General features: G+C 30.2%; 1 long non-coding RNA gene across 6 annotated transcripts; it reads right to left on the bottom strand.

Moving 5' to 3' along the window:
• Positions 1-3,696: 3,696 nt before the first annotated feature.
• Positions 3,697-5,609, bottom strand: LOC106319943. 6 transcript variants are annotated; one of them, XR_001265635.1, is made up of 5 exons: positions 5,236-5,609; positions 4,750-5,143; positions 4,499-4,569; positions 3,975-4,295; positions 3,697-3,906 (listed from the first exon to the last, which is right to left on the bottom strand). It is a non-coding gene; the product is annotated as an uncharacterized LOC106319943 (long non-coding RNA). The 6 variants fall into 6 exon arrangements; XR_001265634.1 differs by having other exon boundaries at positions 3,990-4,295; XR_001265638.1 differs by having other exon boundaries at positions 4,055-4,295.
• Between the last annotated feature and the right edge of the window lie 526 nt (positions 5,610-6,135).

Raw genomic sequence — 6,135 nt, 5'->3', positions numbered from 1 at the left:
CGAAACTTTTACGAGGGTTTTACATCGAAATGTTTACGTGGGCTTTACAACGAATTTGTTTACATGTTCTTTACATCGAATGCATTACGTGGGCTTTACCACGAAGCGTTACGTGTCTTTTATGACGAAACCTTTCCTTTCGCTTTATAAGGAATTTATTTCGTCGTAAACGTAACGATTCCTTTACGACGAAACTTCCGTTACGACGTACGTTTAACAACGAAACGTCTTTCGAGGTTAATTCGTCGTAACACCCCGTTTATGACGAATTAACCTCAAATACTGCCCTCGTAAAAAATATGTTTTCTTGTAGTGTATTGGTTTTGATTTTAAATTAAAACATTAAAATATATTACATAAATTTTTAGTTTCTATATGTGTGAAATTTAATGATTCTAAGAAAATTAGGTTTCGATCTTGTATTGTAGTATCATCTCAGTTGTTAATGTTTTAAAAATAAATAAATGAAATAAATGGTTGTAACTGATCAATCTAGAAAATAAATGAGAATTCTAACTTTATCTCAAATTTGATATCATTTGTAGAATATAATTTTAAATGATAATCATTTTCATTAATAGTTTAAATTTTTTTGAAAAAGATAAAATTAACACTCCTAAAGCATTTATAATTTTAAAAAAAAGTGTTTATAGAAGTTTATAAACTGAACCTACCTCCGCCGACTACTTCGAGAATATGTAATTTTTTATATTTTGGTTTGTATTATGAATTTAAATATTATTGAATGACTTTTAAATACTTTTTGAAAATATGTTTTTCATTTTCATATTTTGTTTTAAAATTTAAAATATTCTAAATTTCAAATATTAAATATAAATATAAATTTATTATATATAATATAATAAGAATCGATGTAAACTCCTCGTAAACATTACATGGAGTTTACATCGAAAGTTTACGAGTGATTAACATCGAAACTTTTACGAGAGTTTTACATCGAAACGTTTACGTGGGCTTTACAACGAATTCGTTTACGTGTTCTTTACATCGAATGCATTACGTGGGCTTTACCACGAAGCGTTAAGTGTCTTTTACGACGAAACCTTTCCTTTCGCTTTACGAGGAATTTATTTCGTCGTAAACGTAACGAGTCCTTTACGATGAAACTTCCGTTACGACGGACGTTTAACAACGAAACGTCTTTCGAGGTTAATTCGTCGTAACACCCCGTTTACGACGAATTAGCCTCGAATACTGCCCTCGTAAAAAATATGTTTTCTTGTAGTGTATTGGTTTTGATTTTAAATTTAAACATTAAAATATATTACATAAATTTTGAGTTTCTATATATGTGAAATTTAATGATTCTAAGAAAATTAGGTTTCGATCTTGTATTGTAGTATCATCTCAGTTGTTAATGTTTTAAAAATAAATAAATGAAATAAATGGTTGTAACTGATCAATCTAGAAAATAAATGAGAATTCTAACTTTATCTCAAATTTGATATCATTTGTAGAATATAATTTTAAATGATAATCATTTTCATTAATAGTTTAAAATTTTTTGAAAAAGATAAAATTAACACTCCTAAAGCATTTATAATTTAAAAAAAAAGTGTTTATAGAAGTTTATAAACTGAACCTACCTCCTAAATACTAAACCTTACACAAAAACCACTACACCCTAAACCCAAATGTTATAATATTTTGATTAAGTGTATTTTTTAAAAAGTAGTATTCAACTTAGTTATTTCAAGGAATTTCTCAAAAATTAATCAATTATATTTACAACACATAATGATGTCCAAAATTCAAAATAATTGGAAGTAAGTTTATGTATAACTTAATATAAGAAAATATAAAAATTCAGACATAAACATAAAACTAACAATTGTCACAAAACATTTACAGAGAACACAATTCTTTATAAATAAAATCATTTACAAAATAGTTTTAAATTACATACTTACATATTTAAAGTTATATATGAATTTACTTTGAATTTTTCTGTTTAAAACACTACCCAATATAAGATATGTAATAAAAAAAAAAGGCTAAACGCAAATATAGGATTTTAAATTGATTTTTGGATTTTTCGGTTATAGCCTTCAAATCATTGATATACAATATTACATATTGCCAAAATCATATGTAATTTATATTTGATAAATTATTTTGTGAAAACATATACAATTTTCAATTTAGGTATGACATTTTAATGTTCACTTTTTAAACCGAAACAAAAAAAAAATCATGTTTGACTAAATATTTAATGATTAAAATGGTGTGTTTGTAATTTGAGATTTTTGGCATATTTTTAAAAAAGTATTTTCAACGTTTTTCCTTTAATAATAGTTTACCATTTCTACCAATCTTTCTCCAGCATAAATTGAGTTTTTTAAAGTGACAATCTTCTTAATGCATTTTATTTATGTTATTATGATAAAATTGTAAATTATTGTACCGAGATGGATTTATAAATTGATATTACAACTTAGTATTTATTGGTTATTCAAATACTTTAACATTTGATATCATATTGGAATTATGTTGTTTTTGATTAATCAAGCATATGTACCTTTTAGAACTGTTTATATTTTCTGTTCATTGCTAAACAAAAAAAAAGCTATAAGAATATTTTGGCTAAATAATTTAAAGCAGAGATTAAGACCAACACCCCAAACCAAAATCCACTACCCCTAAAATACATCACACTCATCTATATAAACAAAGCAGACAAATGCTTTTCGAATGAAAATCATGGATAATGTCTAAAGTATTGGATAACTGGTTTAAATTATTATACATTAATTTTCACATATCTTAAAATACTTATAAGACTCTGATAATTAGTTAGTAAAACTTTTTATTTAAATATGTACAAAACATTAAATAACATAATATGTATATGTAGGTGTTATTATTATTATTTTTTGGAAAAGTGTATGTATATGTAGGTGCTAGATATGTATGAGCCACTGGACTCCTACTCTCCTAATACCTCAGCAAAACAGTCTAATGGTAATGTTATTTTGCATCCGTGTATATATACTTTATGTTCCCACTTTTGTTAATGTTGACAAAGAAGTTTTAATTCCCTTGCTTAGGAAATTATTCAGGAAAAAATCAAACATTTGTGTAATAATTTAATGATGACATGTTTTTTGGTACGAATGTTAAACTTTTGATATGGAATATATGTGTTGCTCATAAAAAACAACTAAAAATATTTGTGTTTATGCTCTCTTTAGTGTGAACGTTTTGTCTACAATTTAACAATTTAAATTACTTTTCAATTCAATTTAAAATTTGAATTGCTTTAATATATTACTGTAACAAATATTTATTTTGTTAAATTTTTTATATCTTTGTATATTTCCCTGGTTTTTAAAAATAATGTAACGTCACAATATTCTCTTTTTGAGATAAACAAAAGTATTTAATTTGCATTATTTTCTTATTGAACTGTTAATTGATGTTAGTTTGTTATAATATGCAATTTCTAATTTAATTAAAAACGTGAATACTATGGAAAAACACAAACATTATTTCGGTATTGGCATAGCTATTTTCAACATTAACACTAATCCTTATCTCCTTCACAAATATTACTTTCTATTTCTCCTCTTTCTCTTCTTAGATAAAATAAATAAATCAAAATCAGTTGTTCATTCTACGTTGCAAATCATCTAATTTTTTCTTTTGACCGTCACGTGCAGTTCAAACTAAAAAGAATAAGTCTTCGGTAACATGCTTTATATTCCAAAAATTTGTTTGTTCCTGATCACACAAACAAAAACCAATTTATATATTCTTCAGGTCATTGGAGAAACATATATAGTTTACATAGGAGCAAAGATGTTTCCTATAAGAATATAAAGAGGTCGTGGCTTTTGCTTCCTCAGAGATTACTCTTGTTCTTGTTGCCAACTTAGAAGCCACAACCTGCATGTCAACAGAAATATCAGAAATGGTTTCAGATTTGCCGATAGTTATGGGGGTTCTACAAAAACCTAATATGGGGTTACCAGCACGAGCTGCTGATTAAGGCTCATTGATCGCAAGAACACAATCAAACATCAGAATGTTTTACCCATGGAAGAAGTATGCGCTAAGTAATCACCCCCCGAGTCTATCCACAGCCCAAAGCAGTATGACCAAACTGAAACCAAGTCCAGTGTTGAAGAACTTGTTTGTGCAAAAGGGAACACGCCTTGAAGCAAAGATACAAATCACAGTGAAAAGAGCAGTGCTTCCAGTTCCAGCGGCCATGATAGAAATCAGTGTAAAAAGCTCTGGGATCTCTCCACATGATCTCTGAATTCTCAATCTGTCTGCGGGTAGCCAAGACAGCGTCTTAATGATGGTTTGTTGAAAGAATCCACACATGAAAATGGATGATATATGCAATAAACTCAGCAACAAACCTTCACAGTAACTACAGAGGTTAAAGAGACTCGTAAACAGTCAACTTCAAGCCAGTTTGAATTTCTTAAACATGCAAAGACTAAAGAGGAGCAAGTTGTGCGCAACTTACAGATTCAAATGCGACTTTTTGCAGTTGCATCGCTTACATAAATCGCCCTCTTCAGGTGTTCAGAGTTTCACCTACGTATTTATGCCAACATATAAGAGAAAAAAACTACCCAGAAAGCTGTTGTATAACTTTTCTCAAGTAAATTTTTGCTTCTTCTCCTAAAGGCTGTTTGGATTCAACTCTTTGAACAACAAAATAATACATGTGGTTGGCCCCATCCAAGTTAAAGATAAAAGAATACAGAATCTTACCCCAGTTTCAGCAGCTGCCAGAGGCTTTCCAGGACACGAACTTCAGATTCCAGCTCAAACAAATTTTTTTGTTAATAATCATCTGGATGCCTGAAAAAATTGACTTGATCACAGCTGTTTTTTTTTTGAAAAAGAAGACAACTGTTGCTGCTGCGAAACCTGTGAGTAGTGGCAAGAAATGTAAATTAGAATAGTTTCTTTGTGACATTAGAGCGATGAAACGACAAATTTACAAACCACTAAGAACAGGAGAAAAATATGAACCAATAAATTTTCATCAATGAGAAGAAGGTAGAGTCTGATGACCAATCCGGTGGATTTGAAAACCAAAAAGCCTCGAAGTAAATTCGTTGTGGTATTGATGCGGTAGGTTTCAAGTTGCGCGTAGCCATTTCTGCGAAGAAGATTAAGAAGTAATCAAGAAATCAAGAAGTTGTGACCTAGATTGATTTGGATCAATAGAAGAAGAAGTAAAGAATCTGATACCTGCTTGCCTGTAAGGAGAAGCTCCAAGCCTATAAGCAAACCACCTTTAGCTGTTTGTGCTTATCGTCTCCCAGAAACGGATTAACCGGAAGCCTAGTTCTGATTCCGCTGTACCCGCGGAGATGTTGGTTAAATACACAGCTTAGCAGATCTCATGGACATAGCTTGATCTTCGACTGAATAAGTCGTAGATTGCGGTATATATAAGAATCGAGAAATAGATCATACATGAGGAAAACAAAAGGAGGTGAAATGATACATCTTGTAAGAATGTGTAAAGAGCAGAATCAATGATTTTAGAGTGGATAGCTACTGCAAAGTAATGGAGATTTGGAGAAAATGGAACAATGGCTATGGAGAGGAATAGTAAGAGACTATTGACTGAAGAAGGAAAGCGTGGGTTTCGTCGAAAAGTGTAACATGGGTCTCAAACGGGCCACCTCCAAATTTTAGAAGATCAAAACACTTGGCCCATGTCGATAAAGAGGATGTAACGTGGCAAAATAGGGGCATCTAATTGGTTGATTTTTTTTAGGACGTGGCACGTATCTCCTTTGAGCATATCTCCCTTTAAGTATTGTTATTACTAGGTGCATAGTCCCCGCGCAAGCGCGGGGTCGGCTACATTATAGGTGTATTGTATAGTTTTGTTTACGGGATTTTATTGTTTTTTATCTATAATGTGATTGATGGGACTTTGGATATTACATAAGTTGATGAGTTTGATATAAGAATGAACGATGAAGTCATATGTTGATATTTTTATATCTTATATGTTCAAAGTTGAGGGTGATGGAACTTGTTAGTGTTTACTTAGGTAGTTGTTTGTATATAAATCAAATAGTGCATGGAAAAAGATAATAAATTTAGATTTAAAATGTTAGGGTTTCAAAATAACTG

Source organism: Brassica oleracea, unplaced genomic scaffold, assembly GCF_000695525.1.
Source record: "Brassica oleracea var. oleracea cultivar TO1000 unplaced genomic scaffold, BOL UnpScaffold00703, whole genome shotgun sequence".
Classification (NCBI taxonomy): Eukaryota; Viridiplantae; Streptophyta; class Magnoliopsida; order Brassicales; family Brassicaceae; genus Brassica; species Brassica oleracea.
The sequence above is the reverse complement of the archived record's forward strand: the minus strand, read 5'-3'. Positions and strand labels throughout refer to the sequence as shown.